The sequence below is a fragment of the Piliocolobus tephrosceles genome, chromosome 1 (assembly GCF_002776525.5).
Source record: "Piliocolobus tephrosceles isolate RC106 chromosome 1, ASM277652v3, whole genome shotgun sequence".
Lineage (NCBI taxonomy): Eukaryota > Metazoa > Chordata > Mammalia > Primates > Cercopithecidae > Piliocolobus > Piliocolobus tephrosceles.
Genome location: NC_045434.1, coordinates 35,767,308 through 35,791,415, shown reverse-complemented (window position 1 = coordinate 35,791,415; position 24,108 = coordinate 35,767,308). Strand labels below are relative to the sequence as shown.

The 24,108-nt window shown below is 41.0% G+C and overlaps 1 protein-coding gene and 1 pseudogene across 2 annotated transcripts in view; one reads left to right on the top strand and one right to left on the bottom strand.

The window, feature by feature from the left end:
- ABL2 (ABL proto-oncogene 2, non-receptor tyrosine kinase) overlaps nt 1–24,108 on the top strand; it is a 128,405-nt gene that overhangs the window by 6,380 nt on the left and 97,917 nt on the right. The gene's annotated exons all lie outside the window — the stretch shown is intronic.
- LOC111555321 lies at nt 270–6,003 on the bottom strand (annotated as a pseudogene).

Below are 24,108 nucleotides of genomic sequence, written 5' to 3'. Positions count from 1 at the left end.
TTTTGAACTCCTGGGCTCAAGTGATCTGCCTGCTGTGCACTCCCAAAGTTCTGGGATTACAGGTGTGAGCCACCACACCCAGCCAGTAGTTAATGTTTTAATCTTTGTGGAATGAAGGCTGTCAGCACCCCAGGTTGAAAACGATACTATAGAAAGGACAGGAAGGCTGTTGCAAGGGAATTTTAATTATCGTGACTTAATATAAGAACTAAACTTCGTGTTTTATTTTTATTTATTTTTATTTTTTTCTTGAGCACCAATCCTGAAGACTAAACTTTTAAAAAGAAGTCAGCTGTTAGATTTTTATTAACCTCCAAATCTGTGTAAGTTATAGATGTGTAGTGGGGGTCCATATTTTTAGCAAAGTAATAAGTTGTGATACAGATTCTGTTATCGTAGCCCACTTGGCAGTAAAATTCCAAGTAAAGTGATGAAGTCTGAAGTTTCTCCGTAAGGGTCTTCAGCCTGCTTTATTCAATAGTTTATTTATTTACTTAGGTGGGGTTTTTTTTTTTTTGAGATAGGGTCTTGCTCTGTTGTCCAGGCTGGAGTGCTGTGGCGTGATGATAACTCACTGCAGCCTCAAACTCCTGGCTGAAGCCATTCCTGACTCAGCCTTCTGGGAAGCTGGGACTATAGGTGTGTGCCACCATGCCTGGCTAATTTTTAAATTTTTCTGTAGAGATGGGATTTTGCTGTACTGCCCAGGCTGGTCTTGAATTCCTAGGCTCAAGTGCAGTGGCGCGATCTTGGCTCACTGCAACCTCCGCCTCCTGGGTTCAAGCAATTCTCCTGCCTCAGCCTCTGGAGTAGCTGGGATTACAGGTGGCTACCACCACGCCCGGCTAATTTTTGTGTTTTAGTAGAGATGGGGTTTCACCATGTTGGTCAGGCTTGTCTTGAACTCCTGGCCTCAAATGATCCGCCCACCTCAGCCTCTCAAAGTGTTGGGATTACAGGCATAAGCCACTGCGCCTGGCCTGTTTTTTTTTTTTTTGTTGTTGTTGTTTTAAAGGTATTTAATTCCTCTGAATATCATCTTTAAAGGACCTGACTTGATTTTTGTCAAAATAAATCGTAAGGTGTAACCACTCTGTGGGTTCTTCATGAGTTTCAGGCCAGGCGCGGTGGCTCACACTGGTAATCCCAGTACTTTGGGAGGCTGAGGCGGGCGGATGACAAGGTCAGGAGATCAAGACCATTCTGGCCAACATGGTGAAACCCTGTCTCTACTAAAAATACAAACATTAGCTGGACGTGGTGGCGTGCACCTGTAATCCCACCTATTCAGGAGGCTGAGAGGCAGGAGAATCACTTGATCCTGGGAGGCAGAGGTTGCAGTGAGCTGAGATCGTGCAACTGCACTCCACCCTGGGCAACAAGCAAAACCCCCGTCTCAAAAAAAAAGTTAGACAGGCATGGTGGCGGGCACCTGTAATCCCAGCTACTCGGGAGGCTGAGGCTGGAGAATCACTTGAACCCAGGGGGCGGAGGTTGCAGTGAGCTGAGATCGCACCACTGCACTCCAGCCTGGGGGACAGGGCGAGACTCCATCTCAAAAAAAAAACAAAGAGTTAAGTGTAAGCCAGCACACTGACCTCCCCATGAAATTTTCACGGTACAAACTTTAACACTTTCCGCAGAGTATCCTGTTCTTCTAGGCTTTTCATAGAATTTGAAGTTAATGGCATGTGATGTTACTTAGCCTAATCTGCTAAAAAGTGATCCTCGCCAGGCGCGGTGGCTCAAGCCTGTAATCCCAGCACTTTGGGAGGCCGAGACGGGCGGATCACGAGGTCAGGAGATCGAGACCATCCTGGCTAACACGGTGAAACCCCGTCTCTACTAAAACGTACAAAAAACTAGCCAGGCGAGGTGGCGGGTGTCTGTAGTCCCAGCTACTCAGGAGGCTGAGGCAGGAGAATGGCGTAAACCCGGGAGGCGGAGCTTGCAGTGAGTGAGCTGGGATCCGGCCACTGCACTCCAGCCTGGGCGACAGAGTGAGACTCCGTCTCAAAAAAAGAGTGATCATCTCCTTGGAAGAAAAGCCGTGGGCTGCAATCACACATCCAAATTGACAGATATCTGAATGGATTCTATATAAAAAGAAAAGATTTGGGGCCGGGCGCGGTGGCTCAAGCCTGTAATCCCAGCACTTTGGGAGGCCGAGACGGGCAGATCACGAGGTCAGGAGATCGAGACCATCCTGGCTAACACTGTGAAACCCCGTCTCTACTAAAAAATACAAAAAACTAGCCGGGCGAGGTGGCGGGCGCCTGTAGTCCCAGCTACTCGGGAAGCTTGAGGCAGGAGAATGGCGTAAACCCGGGAGTCGGAGCTTGCAGTGAGCTGAGATCCGGCCACTGCACTCCAGCCTGGGGGACAGGATGAGACTCCCTCTCAAAAAAAAAAAAAGATTTGTGTCTTCTGGAATATGAATGTCCACTTTTAATAAATTCAAACAGATCCTGACATAAACATCATGGATTTTACGTGACCCATCATTTCATGGATTCTTGGCACCAAATCTCTGGGCATTGTATAACCCAACCCACTGCAGTAGGAAGGAAACACCTTGAAAGGACACTCCTGGTAGGAAATACGGGTTTTTTTTTTGGGGGGGGGGGTAAAATCCTCTATGGGAATAATTGTCAATTAGAGGATAACCTGTGAAAAACTTCTCTGAGTGGTTTAAGTTTAAAAGATATTACACTGAATTGCCAGTATTGATGAAAACATAAGTGTCTGTCTTCATGATGTAGTTGACAATGGGGCAAAACTCAGTTACCCACCTGAATGCCATAATAGGTTGTTTTTGTGGTTTGTTTGAGACGGAGTCTTGCTCTGTCACCCAGGCTGGAGTGCGGTGGTGCGATCTCGGCTCACTGCAGTCTCCACCTCCTGGGCTCGTGTGATTCTTGTGCCTCAGCCTCCCAAGTAGCTGGGATTACAGGCACGTGTCATCATGCCTGGCTAATTTTTCTTTTTTCAGTACAGATGGGTTTTCACCATATTGGCCCGGCTGGTCTCAAACTCCTGGCCTCAAGTAATTCACCCTCCTTGACCTCCTAGCGTGCTGGGACTACAGATGTGAGCCACTGTGCCCAGCCAGTTTTTAAGGTCAGGTTTTTGTATATGTCTAAAAACTCTTGTTGGATTACGTCACCATAAAGAAGATGTTAATCCTCTGAGGACAGTGCTAACAGTTTGTCTTCTCTTTTAGCCTGTTGGCCTAATAAGAAAAATGTAATAACCTCATATCCCCATCGAGACTTTTTTCACCCCAAGGAACTCTAATGGCCTGTCTGACTTTCACATCTGAGGGGTGGGAGGTCACTAGGATAACCAGAATTGGATTTAATGAGAGTAGTTTGAATGCTCTCAAAGTGTGAAATAAAAGCCTCATCTGTAAATTGGCTCATGCTTGTAAAAGTACGTCCAGTCTACACATTCTGTCACATTGTAGTGGGGAAGACTGAGAAGTACCACATCAGGAGGAGAGTCAGGAGCGGCAGTGGCAGGAGACCCCATGTGAGAGATCCCAGTGGGAAGGGCAGTCTGGAGAGCCAGGGCCATCCATAGCAACTCGGAAGCTGTGAACTGCAAGTTCTTCTTGACTAATTTCTTCTGAGTGAAAAGACCTTCAATTTCACCAGTTGAACATTCAGCAGTATGTAGTTGTCAAAAATAATGCTACTAAAAACCATACTTTCAGATTGGCTTAAACTTCTGCCATATACTGCTTATAAAACACACACCTGTAGAATTTCGGAAGAGATTAAAGCACTAGCTGAAGTTTGTTTTCTGCATTCCATGCTTTAGTCAAAACACTCAAGATTTGCTGTGAACTACTCCGTAAATAGAAAAAACGACATGGTTTGGTAATTTCTTCCTTGGTAGTAGATTTTCCTGACAAAGCAACCACCTCCTAAACAAGGCACTCTCCTGTGTAGCACACACCCAGCTCGCAAGTGGCAGGCAGCTGGTGCTCAACCTGCTTTAAACAGAAAACAAAAACCAAACCAGAAAAACCAGCATCCCCCCACCATTGTATGTTTTTATTCTTCTTTGCTTCAGTCTCTTTCAAAATAGGGAATGATGATAATATTTGTGTAGTTTTTAGAGCTTTTGAAGACCTTTTATGTCTTTCATCTCATTTGACCTTTACAAATACTCTGAAATAGGTAAAGCAGGTATTAATCCTCCCATTTTGTAGATGAAGAGGAGTTTAGAAAATTAAGTGACTTCTTGAGGTCACATAGCTGTTTAAGGATAGAACTGGGACTGATAGTTTTGTCTCCAAGTCTTGCCATAGTGTAGAGATTTAGAGAATGTGGGTTTTAAAATCAGTTATAATTGGATATAAATCCTGCTTTGTGTCTGACATTGGTACATGGTTTATCCCTCACAACAGGTTGTTGCAATAATTAAATGATAAAATTGTACGAGACTCTTAAAGAATGCCAGGTACTGTGGTGCTCAATAAATATCAGTTTTATTGTCATTATTTACCTCAAGATGATTGTGAAGATTATATGAGTTGTATGTGAAAATGTTTTGTAAACCTAAGCACTGCCATTGTTACTGCGATGGCATGCCAAAGCGTAGAATTGCCTTAGCATTTATATTTATTACTTTATTTTCTCTTCTTATTAAGTTACTCTTATTAGAGGACTTTCAGAAAGCAGTAAAAGGTAAGGGAATTTTGGGAATCTGAAATCACAGGAGAATCTGAAATCACTTTAGGTCTACCTTCCTTATAAGGTAAGTGATACCTTCTCTAGACCATTTGTCGTTGTCTTAGGGATTGGGTGTCAGTATATGTAGTGCATGGTTCTTACAGACATCTTTTTCTTCCATCAAATAACTTAAACCAGAAACACTGGCCAATGCAAATTTAAAGTTGATAGAGACTTCATTCTCAGTTGGCCCATTTGTTTGCTGGTTAATAGTTAATGACTTTTTAAAATGACTTTGTTGTAACCTTCTTTATCTGACATCCTTTAAGATCTTTTTTTTTTTCTTCTCTATTTTCTTCTTTTATTCTCTTCGTTTTTTCTTTTACCTCTGGATGTAAAGTTTCTTCTTAAAAGCTTGTTTAGGACAGGCATGGTAGCTCATGCCTGTAATCCCAGCACTTTGGGAGGCCGAAGCAGGTGAATTAGTTCAAGACCAGCCTGGGCAACATGGCGAAACCCTGTCTCTACAAAAAATACAAAACCTAGCCAGGTATGCTAGTGTACACCTGTAGTCCCAGCTACTGGGGAGGCTAAGGTGAGAGGATCACTTGAGGCCAGGAGGTTGAGGCTGCAGTGAACCATAATCATGTCACTGCACTCCAGTCTGGTGACAGAATGAGAACCTATCTCAAAAAGAAAAAAACTTGTTTAGTACAATTATCTTCTTGAAGTTGTGAGTCAAATGGGCTTTTTCTTAATATGGCACTGCACACATAAAGACTTCAAAATACTTCAGAACGTTTTCAGTGTTAACAGATGTCTTCTGGACTAGGTAAATATGTTGCTACTTCAAATCATATAGAACAGTTCTGAAACTTGAGTGTGGAGAGCTTGTAAAAGCAGATTTCTGGGTCCCACCTCCAGGTTTTCTGATTTAGGGCTGAGGAGGAGCTCAATAATTTGCATTTCTGGCAAATTTTCAGGTGTTATAGGTGCTGCTGGTTGGGGACTATGCTTTGAGAATCCCCTGGTCATGTGAGATTAAGAAGAGTACTTGGCCTGGCATGATGGCTCACGCCTGTAATCCCAGCACTTTGGGAGCCCAAGGCGGACGGATCACAATGTCAGGAGATCAAGACCATCTTGGGCAACATAGTGAAACCCCATCTCTACTAAAAATACAACAATTAGCTGGGCGTGGCAGCATGTGCCTGTAGTCCCAGCTACTCGGGTGGTTGAGGCAGGAGAATTGCTTGAACCAGGGAGGCAGAGGCTGCAGTGAGCCGAGATCATACCACTACACTCCAGCCTGGGCAACAGAGCAAGACTCTGTCTTGAAAGAAAAAAAGAAGAGTACTTGATCAGAGGTGATTCAATGACTGTCAGAAAACAGGATATAATGTACTAACTCTCTTCAAAACTAGTTCAGAAATTCATTTGTTCCTAGCCTGTTAGTGTCCACATGCAAGTCACCACAGTCTTACACCATTTTTTTGGTGGTTTGTCTCTATAAGTTCATACATTAGAGGTCTCTTGAGAGACACATTTTTGAAAGAATCTGGAGTTACAGGGAAAGGGGAAGTAGGAAACAGTTCTGCTGATTCATTCTTGAGCAGATTGGGCTTCCGTTCCTGGAAGAATTGGGTAATGAAATAATTGGCATTTATTGAGAGCTATGTGCCAGTCATGTTCTAAGTACTCAATATCTGTTTTTTCTTTTAAAACTCGTAAAACCCTAGTTGCTCAAATTAAAAAGTATTAGAGACCAAAGAAGATGGGATGTCTATTTGTGATTCTATAGTTTTGGTGTATGATGGTGCCTAGTTATCTTTTAGAATATGTGTGTATATAGTTATACATATGTATGTATATATACACAAAGATTTTTAGGCATTTTTTACCCCATCTGTCTTGACCAGTGATGAGGTTTCCAGACTGGTAGGCCAGGGTTAGATTGTATGTGGCTATGGATTGGGTCTTAGATATATATGATGGTCTAATGAAGGAGAGGTAGGTACTCACTGTACCATTTGGAATCTCACGGTAATATTGAACGACTGTCTTAATCTTCAGGCCTAGTGTTACTAATATTTTATTTTATTCTATTTTATGTTATGTTATGTTATGTTATGTTATGTTATGTTATGTTATGTTATTTTTGAGATGGAGTCTTGCTCTGTTGCCGAGGCTGGAGTGCAATGGCGTGATCGAGGCTCATTGCAACCTCCACCCCCCGGGTTCAAGCGATTCTCCTGCCTGAGCCTCCTGAGTAGCTGGGACCACAGGCATGCGCCATCACACCTGGCTAATTTTTGTATTTTTAGTAGAGGTAGGGTTTCACCCTGTTGGCCAGGCTAGTCTCGAACTCCTGATCTCAGATGACTCATCCACCTTGGCATCCCAAAGTGCTGGGATTACAGATTACAGGTGTGAGCCGCCGCACCCGGCTGAGCCGCAGGCCGAGCGGCTTTTTTTTTTTTTTTTTTTTGAGACGGAGTTTGGCTCTGTCACCCAGGCTAGAGTGCAATGGTGCTATCTTGGCTTACTGCAATCTTGGCCTCTTGGGTTCAGCCTCGATCTCCTGAGTTCAAGCGATTTTCCTACCTCAACCTCCCATGGAGGTGGGATTACAGGTGCATGCCACCACGCCTGGCTAATTTTTCTATTTTTAGTAGGGACAGGGTTTCACCCCATTGACCAGGCTGGTCTTGAACTCCTGACCTCAAGTGATCCACCCGCCTTGGCCTCCCAAAGTGTTGGTATTACAGGCGTGAGCCACCGCGCCTGGTCTCCAATGATCTCGTATTAGAATCTATGTAACTGGCCAGGCGAGGTGGCTCATGCCTGTAATCCCAGCACTCTGAGAGGCCGAGGCAGGTGGATCATGAGGTCAGGACTTCAAGACCATCCTGACCAATGTGGTGAAACCCCGTCTCTACTAAAAATATAAAAGTTAGCCAGGCGTGGTGGCGCACGCCTGTAGTTGCAGCTACTCATGAGGCTGAGGCAGAAGAATTCTTGAACCTGGGAGGTGGAGGTTGCAGGCCCAGATCACGCCACTGCACTCCAGCCAAAAAAAGAAGAATCTATGTAACCACACAATATATTTAGCTTATTATTACAATATGCAACTTATGAAGACCTTTTTCCCCAGGTAATATGGCAGAATTAAAAAAAAATTTTAGCTTAACACTCCGGAGCATTTTCGGTTTTTTTATTCATTTATTCTGTACTAATTGCCTATGTTGATGGCTCTGAGAGAATTTTTAGATACAATTTAGACAGAACTGCTATCTAAAAGATTGTTGCTGATCAAATAGATGTTGATGAACATCCTTATGAAACAACTAAAAAGAGATTGTGTGTCTGTGTTTGTGAGGATTTTTTGTGCAAAAACTCTTGGTTACCAATCATTGCCTTTTTGGATTGAGTGCATAATTTCAGTATGCAAATTTGTTGTCATTGTACTAATTAAAGCATTCTGTAAGTATTTTCATATGAAATTCACTTAAATAAATGCATGGATAAATACACATTAAATATATTACTATCCAAAGTTTAAACTTAGTTGCTTAAAAATATAAAAACAACACTGAGCCTTTTTCCCACTTTGCTTGTTGCTGTAAATGTGCTGATTCTGCTGTGGTAGAACTGCTGGCTTCTCCATACTGAACTCTGCCAGTATTGGCTTTTGATCCAGCAGAACACTAAAGCTGGGCAGGCCCAGGCTATTTGTATTCTCGGGTTTGCTTTCTAGGGAGAAGTGTTCAGAAACCTTTCACTTCATGTGGACAAGGTCAAAGAAAATGTTCTGGAGCTTAGTATAATATATAATAGTACACATGCAATTTTGTTAACATGTTTCTCTTTATGTGCTAATTCCAGCAAATTAAAATAACAATACTGAGTTAGGACTGAAGATTACCACTTAGCATTTTGTTTCTAGGTAATTACTAAGAAAACATTAAAAAAAAACCTGACAATACTAAGAAGTACAATCTGTATCACTCATCTGTTCCTTATAGGAAAGAAAGGTTGATACACAAAGGTTTTTGTTACAGTAGCCTTCTTTTACTTATTTTGAAATTGGCATTTTTCTTTTCTTCTTCTTCTTCTTTTTTTTTTTTTTTTTGAGACAGAGTCTCACTGTGTTGCCCAGGCTGGAGTGCAGTGACACGATCTCAGCTCACTACAACCTCTGCCTCTGAGTAGCTGGGATTACAGGTGTGCGCCACCAAGCCCGGCTGATTTTTGTATTTTTAGTAAAGAAAGGGTTACGCCATATTGTCCAGGTTGGTTTCAAAGTCCAGGCCGATTTCAAACTCCAGGCCTCAAGTGATCCACCCGCCTTCGCCTCCCAAAGTTCTGGGATTACAGGCGTGAGCCACAGCGCCCGGCCATGCATTTTTCAATTGCATAAAAATATACAAAGGTATCTCAAGGTTAAAAAAATAATAATTCAGAAGCATATAGACTAGACATGAAAGTACCCTTTGACATTCTTGGCTCAATACATATTCTGTTTTTAGAAGAAACTACTGTTTGTGGTTTGATAGGTGTTTTCCACACCCAGCCATTTCAGAACTTTCTGTGTATTTACATATATATGAGTATATATATTAATACTTCTCTTGCTGTTTCATAAATGGCATTATATTGTATGAATTTTCTCCCCAATTTTTTTTTTTTTTCCCCTCGTAGACCGAGTCTTGTTCTGTCGCCCAGACTGGAGTGCAGTGGTATGATCTCGGCTCATTGCAACCTCCACCTCCTGGGTTCAAGCGATTCTCCTGCCTCAGCCTCCCGACTAGCTGGGACTACAGACACGTGCCACCACACCTGGCTAATTTTTGTATGTTTAGTAGAGAAGGGATTTCACCATGTTAGCCAGGCTGGTCTTGAACACCTGATCTCAGGCAATCTGCCCACCTCGGTCTCCCCAAGTGCTGGGATTACGGGCATGAGCCACCATGCCCAACCTCCAGTTTTTGTGTGTGTGTTTGTCTGGAAGATCTTTCTATTCCAGTATTTGTAGATTACTCATCCTTTTTGACAGCTTTATAGTGTCCCATCCTCTAGCCATGTATTTAACCACTTTCTGATTGATGAATACCTGTTTATAAGATTATTTAAATCTTTTCCATCTTTCCTGTGTTTTTTCTTTATATTTGTAATTTGAATCCATCCGCAGAGTATATATATTTGAGCCTGGAACCAACTTAATGTTTTTCCATTGTATTAATTTATGCATAGTCCATCAGTTCTCCACTGATTTGAAAAGCCATATTTATCATATATTATATTCTCATATATATATAGGTTGTTTTAAAACTCTATCGTTCGATTGATCTTTGTCTCCTCCTGCACATTGTTAATATACTATTTTAATTATTGTAAGCTTATATAGTGTATATGTATATCTGGTTAGTTCCCCAAACATTATGTTGTTCTTAAAATTTTATTTAGATATTGCATCTTTTTTTTTTTTCTGAGATGGAGTCTTGCTCTGTCACCCAGGCTGGAGTGCAGTGGCACCATGTCAGCTCACTGCAAGCTCCGCCTCCCAGGTTCATGCCATTCTCCTGCCTCAGCCTCCTGAGTAGCTGGGACTACAGGTACCTGCCATGCCTGGCTAATTTTTTTGTATTTTCAATAGAGATGGGGTTCACCGTGTTAGTCAGGATGGTGTCTATTTCCTGACCTCGTGATCCACCCGCCTCGGCCTCCCAAAGTGCTAGGATTATAGGCGTGAGCCACCGCACCTGGCCTAGATGTTGCATCTTATATCTTCCAAAGATCTTTAGGATTATGTTTTTAAGATTTAGGAGATTTTGATGGTCATTATGTCAAATTATAGGTTAATTTGGGGGTGAATTGACATTGTTTCATTATTGTGTTCTTATGGCCAAGAACATGACATCCCTTTGCCAGTCCAGGCAAATATTTTTTTGCCCCTCAGTAAAAGATTTTTCATTTTCTTCATCTTGTTTTTGGACATTACTTGGTAGGTTTATTAGTGGGCATTTTATGATTTTTGTTGCAAGTGTAATCTTTCCTCATTGCTTATTGCTAACATATAGGAAGCCTTGATTTTGTATGTCCATCTTGAGTCTAGGTTTGGTTGCCTTACATGTATTGCATCTAATAACTTTGTACTGATATTTTTCTTTTCTTTTTTTTTTTTGAGACGGAGTCTGGCTCTGTCGCCCAGGCTGGAGTGCAGTGGGCAGATCTCAGCTCACTGCAAGCTCTGCCTCCCGGGTTTACACCATTCTCCTGCCTCAGCCTCCCGAGTAGCTGGGACTACAGGCACCCACCACCTCTCCCGGCTAGTTTTTTGTATTTGTTTTAGTAGAGACGGGGTTTCACCATGTTAGCCAGGATGGTCTCGATCTCCTGACCTCGTGATCCGCCCATCTCGGCCTCCCAAAGTGCTGGGATTACAGGCTTGAGCCACCGCGCCCGGCCTTTTATTTTCTTAAAACTGATATTTCTAGAGAGTTTTGTTTTGTTTTGTTTTGTTTAAGAGATAGAGTCTTACTCTGTCACCCAGGCTGGAGTACAGTAGCATGATCATAGCTCCCTGCAGCCTCCTGGGCTCAAGCAATCCTCCTGCCTACAGCATGCCAAGGTACTGGGATTATAGGTGTGAGCCACCATGCCTGAAGTCTTTTTAGTTATGTTTACCACAGTAATACATGCAGGCAGTTTTAGAAGTCAAAGAATATGACAAGGTTTAAAATGGAAAAAAAAATTTGCGGCACCCATCCATTTCCTCTCTATGTTGGTACTGTCCAGGATGGCCGCTAGTAGCCACTGTGGCTCTTTGAACACTTGAAATGTCCTTTGTCCTAACTGAGAAGTATTGGCCAGGAGTGGTGACTCAGGCCTGTAATCCTAGCAGTTTGGAAGGCTGAGGTGGGAGGATCACCTGAGCCCAGGAGTTTGAGACCAGCCTGGGCAATGTAGTGAGACCCTTTCTGTATTTAAAAATAAATAAATACAAATAAGCTAATTGAGAAGTACTGTAATAAAATACACATTGTGTTTCAAAAACTCAGTATGGAAAAATGAATATAAAGTACTGCATTAATTTTTTAATATTGATTACATGTTTTAAATAATAGATAACAGACTAATATATATTAAAATTAATTTTTTGAATTTAAATTTTTGATATAGTTATTAGAAAAGGTAAAATGGCATTTGTAGCTTGCATTATATATTTTTTTTTTTGGGACAGAGTTTCACCCTTGTTGCCCAGGCTGGATTGCGATAGTGTGATCTTGGCTCACCACAACCTCCGCCTCCCGGATTCAAGCGATTCTCCTGCCTCAGCCTCCGGAGTAGCTGGGATTACAGGCATGTGCCACCACACCTGGCTAATTTTGTATTTTTGGTAGAGACGGGGTTTCTCCATGTTGGTCAGGCTGGTCTTGAGCTCCGGACCTCAGGTGATCCTCTTGCCTCGGCCTCCCAAAGTGCTTGGATTACAGGCATGAGCCACTGCGCCCAGCCAGCTTGCATTGTATTTCTCTCTTTTTTTTTTTTTGAGATGGAGTTTTGCCCTTGTTGCTCAGGCTGGAGTGCAACGGCACGATCTCCGCCTCCCGAGTTCAAGCGATTCTCCTGCCCTCAGCCTCCTGAGTAGCTGGGATTACAGGCATATGCCGCCATGCCTGGCTAATTTTGTATTTTTAGTAGAGACAGGGTTTCTCCATGTCGGTCAGGCTGGTCTCAAACTCCTGACTTCAGGTGATCCACCCGCCTTGGCCTCCCAAAGTGCTGTGATTACAGGCATGAGCCACCATGCCCTGCCCAACTTGCATTATATTTCTAATGAACAGTGCTGCTTTAGATGGTAAGCCCTGTGAGAACAGGAACTTGGTCTTGTTCACCCATGTAGTCCCTGTACCTTTAATGGTGCCAGTCACTCAGTAGTAGTTAAATGAATTGATATATTCAGCAAGTAGGATGATATGGTTTGGCTCTGTGTCCCCACCCAAATCTCACCTTGAATTGTAATAACCCCCACATGTCAAGGGTGGGACCAGGTGGAGATAATTGAATCATGGAGGCAGTTTCTCCCATGCTGTTCTCCTGATGGTGAGGTCTCACCAGGTCTGATAGTTTTATAAGGGGCTTTCCCACTTCACTTGGCTATTGTCTCTCCTGCTGCCCTGTGAAGAGGTGCCGTCTGCCATGATTTTAAGTTTCTTGAGGCCTCCCCAGCCATGTAGAACTGGGAGTCAATTAAACCTCTTTCCTTTATAAATTATCCAGTCTCTGGTATTTCTTCATAGCAGCATGAGAATGGACAAATACATAGGGAAAGAGTATTTTCTTCATTGTACACTCAGAGATATTGTACCTGGCATGTTACAATGCACATTTTATTCCGCAGAGGTACTTTGAACCATTCTGAGTTTTCTTCGCAGTTATTGATTGGTAAACAGTTATTTTATTTATTTTTTTTGAGAGGGAGTCTTGCTCTGTCACCAGGCTGTGGTGCCATCTTGGCTCTCTGCAACCTCCATCACCTGGGTTCACAGTGTTGAACAGGCTGGTCTCGAACTCCTGACCTCAAGTGATCCACTTGCCTCGGCCTTCCAAAGTGCTAGGATTACAGGTGTGAGCCACCATACCTGGCCTAAATTTGGTTTTATTCTCCAGCATATATTTTTCCTTTGATTACTGTATTTTCAGTTTAATTGCACTTATAAACATTTTATTTTTATTTTTATTTTTTGAGACAGGATCTCACTCTGTTGCTAAGGCTGGGATGCAGTGGTACAGGCTCACTGCAGCCTTGTCCTCCTAGGCTCAAGTGGTTCTCCCACTTCAGCCCCCTGAATAGCTGGGACTATAGGCACATACCACCCCACCTGGTTAAATTAAAACAAAATTTTTTTAGGGATTGCATCTCCTTTGTTACCCAGGTAGATCTCAAACTCCTGGGCTCAAAGCAATTCTCCCGCCTCAGCCTCCCAAAGTGCTGGAATAACAGATGTGAGCCACCAGGTCCAGCCTAATTGTACTTTTAAGTCTTAGACTGGAAACTTCTTGAAGTCCCATCTTTATCACTGTATGTCTTGTTTTCTGTTTTATTTTGTTCTTTCATTAACCCTGCTATTTGGAAAAATTCTAATGCTTTTGTAAGTTCTTTGGTCTAATTGTTTCAAATCTTCTGTTTCCTGAAATTATTAACTATCTTTAAAGAGAAAAGTCATCTTGGCTATATGCTGTGCTTGTCAAGGTGGTGTCAGCTCTGAGCAAATATCTTTCCAAGCTTGAATATTCTTAAGTCTGAGGTCATGCTCATCTGTTTATTTTAAATATTTGGCAGTATATGGAATACTTTTATTTTTGTTTATTTTTTATTTTTATTTTTGAGATAGTCTTGCTCTGTTGCCCAGGCTGGAGTACAGTGGTGTGATCTCGGCTTACTGCAGCCTCCATCTCCCAGGTTGAAGCAATTCTCCTGCCTCCGCCTTCCGAGTAGCTGGGATTACAGGTGCCCGCCACTACGCCCGGCTCATTTTTTTTGTATTTTGTTGTAGAGACGGGGTTTCACTGCATTAGCCGGGATGGTCTTGATCTCCTGACCTCGTGATCCACCCACCTTGGCCTCCCAAAGCGCTGGGATTACAGGCATGTGCCACCACACCTGGCAAAATATTTTAATTTTTATCCTTTAAAACTTTTCCTCTTATCCTCTTAAAGATTTTTTTTTTTTTTTTTTTTTTTTTTGGGTGAGATAAAGTCTTGCTCTGTCACTGCTGGAGTGCAGGTGACACGATCTGAGCTCACTGCAACCTCCACCTCCTGTGTTCAAGTGATTCTCCTGCCTCAGCCTACCATGTAGTTAGGTTTACAGGTGTGCACCACCACACCCAGCTAATATTTGTATTTTTGGTAGAGACGGGTTTCACCATGTTGGCCAGGCTGGTCTCGAACTCCTGACTTCAGGTGATCTGTCCACCTCAGCCTCTCAGAGTGCTGGGATTATAGGTGTGAGCCACCATGCCTGATTGGTGTTGCTTTTTAAAATCTTTTTTTTTCTCATTTCAAGTATTTGCTTTTTACATATTTCTGTCCTGGTACAGTGGCTCATGCCACTTTAGGAGGCTAAGGGGGAAGATTGCTTGAGGCAGGAGTTTGAGACCACCCTGGGCAATATAGCAAGACCCCTGTCTTTAAAAATAAAATTAAAAGTTAGCTGTGTGCCTGTAGTCCTAGCTGCTAGACAGGCTGAGGTGGGAGGATTGCTTGACCCCAAGAGTTTGAGGTTACAGTGAGATGTGATTGTGCCACTGCACTCCAGTCTGGGTGGCAGAGTGAGACCCTGTCTCTAAAAACAAAAATAAAAAAATGTTTCTTATTACTTGAAATCTTTGGCTGCAGTTTAAGAGCTGGCCATTTTGGGTCATTTCTCTGAATGTCTGAATTTCTCTGAATCTCCTGCTGGTTTGGTTTTCTTTTTCCTGAGAGTGAGTATTTGTATGAGGGTGTTGGTTGTTTTTAAGATAAAATTTTTGATTTTGGTAGCTAGAGAGACATAGGTATAAAAATTTAGAACTAGAAGAGACTGTAGAAGTCATATATTCTAATACACTTGAATTACAGATGGGTAAATGATACTTGGGTAGTTGAAACAAGTTGATTATGGACCCATAGCTTAGCAGTAAATGTATGAGGAGAAAAAGTAGTATCTTTTCCTCATCCATTGCTAGGTTCATGGCTGAGACCACTACAGCAAAGGACAGATTAAATGAGAAGAACATACAGGTTTATTTAAGTTTTATGTGACATAGAGCCTTCAGAAATGAAGACCCAAATAAACAGGGAAACTTGTATATTTTTATGGTTAGGTTTGATGGAGAGTGGACAGTGTGTAGAAGTCTGATCAGACAAAGGGAGAATGATCTAACGGTAATAACCTAGGGGGAACTTAGCAAGGCTTGTTTGGTCAGATTCTTCTCAATGTCCCTGTGTCTTCAGAGAGAAGGATATTCCTTTCCTCTGACTAAAGGGAGGGTACCTCTGGAATTGAGCGTCTTATAACCTGCTTCAGAGAGGAAGATCAGGTAATTCTCGTATGGTCTGCTTCAGAGGAGAGGGGCTGGAGAAGGTCAGAGAGACCTCTTTGCTTCTGCTGGTTCCTCAAATGCCAAGGTGCTGTATTTTGGACTAGTTGCCCTGAACCCAGTCTTAGAGCACAGAACGACTAGAATCTAACCCATTTTTCTAGATTTAGTTTCTAGTTATTTTTTGTTAGTGTCTATTTTTTGCTTTTGGTAGTATTATTACATTATTTATTGAGCATTTATGTGCCAACATTTCTGTAAACTTTATTTCATTTAATTCTTAGCTGATAAATGATGAAAACAGTTTTTAGAACGAGGCATGTATAACTCCAAAAGTTACACTCTTAACCATTGTGCTTTAGTGGTAGAATGGTTTAGGGACTGGGTGCTTGTGTGTCAGACACTTTATCCTGCTATCTCATTTAATCCTCAGAACTGCTCTAAGAGCTGAACATACTCTCTGGCTTTACAGACAAGGACATTTGGCTAAGAGAGATTGTCTTCTGCCCTCAGGCCACACAGCTAGTAAGTTGTAGAGCTTGATTATAAGTTTTGTGGTTTCCCAATTCTCTGCTGCATCTAAGGGGAGATATCCCACATTGATATTCCAGTCCAAAGCCTTCATGATATTATGATAAGAGAAATCAAATATATGCATGCAGCCATAAAAAAGAACAAAATCATGGCCTTTGCAGCAACATGGATGCAGCTGGAGGCCATTATCCTAAGTGAATTAATACAGGAACAGAAAACCAAATACCCCATGTTCTCACAAGTGGGAGCTGAGCATTGAGTACAAATGGATATAAAGATGGGAATAATAGACACTGGGAACTACTAGAGGGAAAAGAATGGGAGGGGCAAGGGTTGAAAAACCTGTTGGGCACTGTGCTTACTACTTGGGTGACAGGATTATTCATACCCCAAACCTTAGTGATGCACAATTAACCCATGTGACAAATCTGCACATGTACACCCTGAACTTAAAAGTTGAAAAAATATATATAACATATACAATTCACTTTATTAATGGTTAATATAACTGATTTATTTTGAGACTAGTCTTCGTGTACTATTTTTGTGCCTTTCTCAGATATTTTGTAGACATGAGTCTGAAGTAAATATTTATAAAGGCAAAGTAGGTAATTGCTGTTACCAGAAAAATACTTATTCAAAAAAAAAAGGATGTTTAAGAGATTATTAGAATGACTTTCCTGACCTAGTTTTCTTATGCTAATAATTCGTGAAGCATTTAAATTTTCTGATTGTTTTCAGTGACAACATTAGAGATGTAATCATTTATAAACATGCTGTTAATAGCATGGACTCTGGTGACAGTCCGTGTGGGTTTAGATCCTGTGTTAAATTTCTGATTTTGGTAGCTTGACATGGGTATAAAAAAATGTACAACCTGAAGAGACCTTAGAAATAATGTATTCCTGGGCCAGTTATTCATTCTCTGTGTCTCTTTTCTCACCAGTAAAATAGGTATGCTAATAATACCTACCTCGTAGAGTTGTGAGAATTAAGGAATTATTACATGTAAAATTATCAGCGAGTGCATGATTAATCGTAAGTACTCAAAAAGTGATAGCCGTTATTGCTTTTTAAACATTAATTTTTAACATTTTTATTAGTTGACATAGGTTTCAGACAATTGTAAATAAATTTAAAAACAATCTAAAAAATGTTAAGGCTGAGAGAATTTTGAGACCTTAATACAGGGTAGTATATTGTATAAGACTTGTTCTGTGCCTAGGCTTAATTAGCAGATTTCTGTGCTTCTGGACTTACAATGTATAGTTGTTTTTTGCTTTAATACTAACATTCTGATTGGATATGTCCTTCACTTCACTTAGGTAAATCACAATCTTTCCTCTCTCACAAAGGACACTTTGAAATGATCCTAAAATACCTTCTTATTCAGATAGATAGAACAGCTAGTGGTAGAGGCCCTAAAAAGAAAAAAAAGAAAAAAAAAAAGGAATGGAGAATCAGAGGAGCTAACTTCAGAAGGTAATGGAAAGGACTGTTGTTATATGGGCATACTGGAGATCACGACACTTCATGGACAGGCATCATTGTACAGCTGTGCCTGATGGAAACTGGAGCTGGCAAGCTATTAGAAATTAAGACTGCATATTCTGTCTCTCTCTTTCAGGAACTGCAAGATTTGGCATTTCTTTTTCGCTCTGTACATCTGTTCAGTTTTCCTTTATTCCAGCTGGCTTTTTCAGTTTCAGCTTGTATGTGGAGTGTAATGGCTGCTCTGCTCCTTTATCAAGAGAATTCTCAATCTATTCTTTCGGCATTTATCCCTGCTGCTAAATGGCTCAGTCTTTTTTAAAAAATTTAAATGATTTGTTTTTTTATTGAAGGGTCAGTACATTTATGTGGTCCAAATTCAAAAGATGCAGTTCGAAGTCTACCTGCCACTCCTTTTCCTCAGCCACCCAAATTTTGGCAAGCCAAATCACCAGTTCCTTGGGTATACTTTCAGAGATATATTATGCATATGTACCTGTAGCCATGTATATTCTCCCCATTCTTTTTTTTTCCCCCAGACCAATGGATGCTATTATATAGCTTATGTTGGAAATTCTTTCATGTCAGTAAATAAAGAACTTGCTTTTTTTTTTTTTTAAATGGATGCATAGCGTTTCATTATGTGGATGAATTATATAATTATTTTGTTTTCAATTTTTTGCTGTTGTAAACAGTGTCCTAGTACAAACCCTAATATGTGTCATTTTAGACATGTGCTAGTATGGCTATTGAATAGATGCCTTGAATTTGGAATTGCTTATGGAAAGGGGATGGGGATTTCAGAATAACTATGTATTGAATAAGCTTTTATCCACTTTTTTGTATGCTAAATCCTGTGTGCATTTGATTCTATTTCTGCACTTTATGTTCTCTTAATTTGCCTGTCAAATAATGTGCCGATATCACACTGTTTTAATTGTACTTTTATAATGTACATATATACATTATAATGTATAATGGTAGTTAAGGGTATAGACTTGAACTAAACTGCCTAGCTTTGAGTCTTGTCTTTACCACTTTCTTAGCTGTGTGACCTTGGGCATGTTATTCAGCATCCCTGTAATTCAATGTCCTTATTTGTAAAATAGAGATGATAATGATACCTAGCTAATAGAGGGCTGATGCAAGGATTAAATGAGTTAAGCTAAGCTATATAAAGTGCTTAGAAAAGTGCTTAGCATGTAGTTGGTGCTGTGTAAATATTAGATCTTTATTTTTTTGCTGTTGTCGGCAGGGCTAGTTCCTCTTCGTTGCTATTTTTTTCAGAATATTCCTGGCTGTTGTTGTTTGCTTATGTTCTATTTTAACTTTAGAATCAGTTGGTCTGTGTAATCAGGATAGACTAGGTGATTAGTTAGTACCCACAACAACAATCCCCCTTACCCGCCCTCCCTCATCTCAGTGGATTAACACATCCAAAGTTCATCACTTGTAATACATGTCCCATATGGATCAGGAGGTGGGTCTTACCCCCTCAGACCCCCCGAAGGAGGTGGGAGGTGGGCTATGTCCATTTTTTGTCACCCAGAGACCCAGGCTGACAAGAGTCTTCAACCATCATTCTAGAAAGCTGGCAGTTAGCTTTGCAGAGAGAAACAGTGCTGAGTCAAGTACTGGTGGAAACTTTAAAAGCCAGAAGGGATGTATATCACTTCCTTTTATATCTCACTGGCCAAAGCAAGTCATATGGCCTCATTTAATGCCGGGGAGCATGGAGAAAGTGCAGTTTTGTTATGTACCTTGGGAGGGCAGCTGGAAATATTTGATGAAGAGTTGTAGTGGGCCGGGCGCGGTGGTTTATGCCTGTAATCCCAGCACTTCGGGAGGCTAAGGTGGGCAGATCACGAGGTTGGAAGTTCGAGACCAGCCTGACCAACATGGTGAAACCCCTTCTGTACTAAAAATATTAAAAATTAGCCGGGCGTGGTGATATGCACTTGTAATCCCAGCTACTCAGGAGGCTGAGGCAGGAGAATCTCTTGAACCCAGGAGGTGGCGATTGTAGTGAGCCAAGATCACGCCACTGCACTTCCAGCCTGGGCGACAGAGTGAGACTCAGTCTCAAAAAAAAAAAAAAAAAAGAGTTGTAAGGACTTTGCTCTGCTGGTTGCTAAATATTTGGGTCACCTGTTATGTTACATGTAGCACTCAGTCCCTTCCTTAGAGACACTACTCATGTTTCTATCTAGTAACTACATTTATCTGAAACTCTAGAATAAGCGATGTTCAGAGTCTGTTAATCAGATTCAGAGGAGGTTTCTCTTGGTTCAGACAACTGTGACTGAAACAAAGAAGTTATCACTTGGTCTAAAAGAATCATCTTAGTTGTTTTGTTTGTTTGTTTTTTATTTGTTTTGTTTTGTTTTTTGAGACAGGGTCTTGCTCTGTCACCCAGGTTGGAGTGCAGTGGCATGATCTTGGCTCACTGCACTCTGCCTCTCAGGTTCAAGCGATTCTCAAGCCTTAGCCTCCCGAGTAGCTGGGATTGCAGGCATGTGCCACCACGTCCGGTTAATTTTTGTATTTTTTAGTAGAGAGGGGGGGTTTTGCCATGTTGGCCAGGCTGGTCTTGAACTCCTGGCCTCAAGTGATCTGCCCGCCTAGGCCTCCCAAAGTGCTAGGATTACAGGTGTGAGCCACCAGACCCAGCTCATCTTAGTATTTTTTTAGGTTCCTTGCTGAGTGGTAGGAGTAGAGATGCAGAGGAAACTTACACTTTTTTTTTTTTTTTTTTTTTTCTGAGACGGAGTCTTGCTCTGTCGCCCAGGCTGGAGTGCAGTGGCCGGATCTCAGCTCACTGCAAGCTCCGCCTCCCGGGTTCACACCATTCTCCTGCCTCAGCCTCCCAAGTAGCTGGGACTACAGGCACCCGCCACCTCGCCTGGCTAGTTTTTTGTATTTTTTTAGTAGAGACGGGGTTTCACCGTGTTGGCCAGGATGGTCCCAATCTCCTGACCTTGTGATCCGCCCGTCTCAGCCTCCCAAAGTGCTGGGATTACAGGCTTGAGCCACCGCGCCCGGCCAGAACTTTCACTTTTAACCTGCATATATCTGTGTTATTTGAATTTTTTTTTGGCAGTGAGCAGGTAGTATATAAAAGGAAATATTTTGCCGGGGGGTGGTGGCTTATGCCTGTAATCCCAGCACTTCGGGAGGTCGAGGCAGGTGGATCACCTGAGGTCAGGAGTCCGAGACCAGCCTGGCCAACGTGGCGAAACCCCATCTCTACTAAAAATACAAAAATTAGCTGGGCGTGGTGACGCCCACCTGTAATCCCAGCTACTTGGGAGGCTGAGGTAGGAGAATTGCTTGAACCTGGGAGGTGGAGGTTGCAGTGAGCCGAGATCGGGCCCCTGTACTCTAGCTTGGGTGACAGAGCGAAACTCCATCTCTAAATAAATAAATAAGTAAATAAATATATAAATGGAAATATTTTAAAAGCCTAAAATATTTAATCCTCATATCAGCTCTTTCTATTAGGTAGGCATCATTATCATCTCCATTTTACAAATAAGGACATTGAATTACTGGGACGTTAAGTAACACGTGCAAGGCCACATAGCCAAGGAAATGGTAAAGACAAGAGTCAAAGCTAGGCAGTTTAGCTAAAGTGTACTCCCTTAACCACCATGCTATGCTGCCTGTTATAAAAATACAGTATTTAAAACAGTGTGATACTGGCACGCAATTTGACAAAAGAATTCTCTTATCCCAATTCCATACTAAATGAAATAATGTATAGTATGTGGGGCCAGAGCTGGAACATGAGACCTGAGACCTAACTCTAACCTCTTGCCTACTAAGATGTCTTTCTTAATGCATGGGCTTCTGTGAATAGCTTGTAACAATAAAAATAGAGGTTTTTTTTTTTTTTTTCTTTCTTATTTGCAATGAACATAGCAATAAAAAAAGACTGTTTACTTTGAGAAGAATGATCTTTGGGATAATAATACTTGAAAGTGAGGGATGATCCAGGAAAGTTACCTGGAGAGGATGACCTCAGTGAGAGGGAAGTCTGTACTGATAGGGAAGGTACATACTAACTGGTTTCCAATTTGAATATCTTTTCTGGAGTACTTAGTTGTATTTTATTTATTTTGATCACTGTGTTTTAAGGAAGCAGCTTACAAAGGCAACAGAAGAGAGGAAAACATTCTTTGTGCAAGTATAAAATGTTTATTAAAACACAGATTTTGTTTTGTCTTTAGGAAAAAGAAAAAATATAAGCCATTTATTTACTATATTCTTACTTTACTTCTCTGATGGGAAATGAAAAAAATAATTTTTTATTTTTACAAATGCAGTATGTTTTGTTACGGGAAAAAAATAAGCAAAAACTGAAACAAACAAACCCCATACCCACTTTCCTACTGGGAGACAACAATGTAATAAAAGTTCTGGGGTGTGTATCCTTTTAAAGCCTCTTTCATGTGTACCATTTTGTGTTGCTAACCAAAGCATATACAAGGCAATTTTTTGTTGTCATTTTTCACTCATGTATTTTGAATCTTCTAAGCTGGAGATCTTAAATTGAAGGAGAAAGGATTTTTTGTGGTTGGTTTTTGTTTTTACCTCTTTTTAGAACTTACTTCACATTTATTTCTTTTCACACTATTTAACATCCAGTACTTTTGCCTTACAATTTTTATTGTTATTTGTTTCCTCTGTTAGATTAAGTTCCTTGAAGGTGTCCGTATTCTTCATTCTGTTGAGCTCATATTAAGTTTACGTAAGGCTAGGACATATGTTAACAGAAGTGATTGTAGGGGAAAAAGGCAGAAGACATTTCAGCAGTTATTTCAGGGTACAGATCAATCACTAATTCACTTACAGTCCAGTGTTACTTAATTTGCTGGTGTAACCAAAAACTAAGGAAGTACACATTTGTATACAGGTATTTAAGCTCCTTTCCTATTTTTAAGCTGAGGTAAAGTATTCTTGTGATGTTAATTTTTTCTGTGACCCGTTGAATAGAACATACTCAGTCTAAGGTACTGTTAACTATTGAAAACAAAACTGTGTAGGAGGACAGCAAGGTTAATTCCTTTTAAAATGTCGTGAGTTAATTTCTTTGAAGAAGAGGGAAGCGTGGGTTTCCTGTCTAGTTTTTAGGTGGTGATTTTTAAAAGAGTGGCACTTCCATAGTGTTAACAGCTAATCTGTAGATGTGCATATGAATTGGTAATAAGCAGAAGTAAGAGCCACGTTTTTCTTTTATTTGCTAAAAAAGTATTAATAGTTACCGATTCTGTTACGGTATAGAAGACCGATAATGATATATATGTTAAATTGTATCAAATGATATTTATCCCGTGTGCTAAGATTAATTTTTTTTTTTACCATCTTTAAATCTTAAAAGAATATTTCTCATAGGTATTCTACTTAAGTATAGACAAATAATTTGACCATCCCATAGTGTATCCACCATATTTGTGGCTTGTAAAAGTTTTAAAAGTTGGGTGTAAGTAGCTGATAAGTTACAAAAGATACAAATTTCAGTAAGGTAATTTTAATTAAAATGACAGGAAATGGGGGTGCATTTTGAATAGAAAAACACAGAACTGCAAAAACAAGACAAAAAACCATGTTATTTCCAAAGAGAACATCTCAGTTGTGCAGAAAGAATTAACATAGCAGGCCTGATTGAGACTGATAATCCTTAGCGAGGTCTGCTTGCAAAGTTGACCCTTGGCTGGCATCTAGGAATTTGGATTTGGGGAGGTTTCCTACCATTTCCAGAACCCAAAAGAGTGGCCCATTGTGCCTAAGCTGTTTGTATAAGCAATGTGGTTTACACAGAACACCTTTCTGTCTGGGAGTCTGGAATTTTGCTGTATAGTAGGCAGAGGGTGTTTATGTGATCAACCCCTAAGAAGAACCTTGGAGACAGCATTTTACACATATTGTTGTAACTCATTGCTGGAGGAAGTAAATGTGTCTTGTGTGACTCCACTGGGAGAAGACTTTTGGGCACTTGTGCCTGGTTTTCTCTGGACATTGCCTCATACACCTTTTTCCTTTGCTGATTTTGCTTTATATCCCTTTGCTATGATAAAGCACAGCCACGAGTACAACTATGTGCTGAGTTTTCTGAGTCCTAGTGAATCATCCAATTTGAGGGTGTTCTTGAAGACTCCCCGCACAATAGTGGATCAGATTAGTTTATAATTGGAATCAACCATGTGCATACAAAATCTCTACAAGGAAGCTTTCAGTGGGTAGATACCATTTTTTGGGTTTAAGTTGTGCCCAAATAGGGTGGGAGATAGAATATGTGAAACTAAAATTAAGTTTGG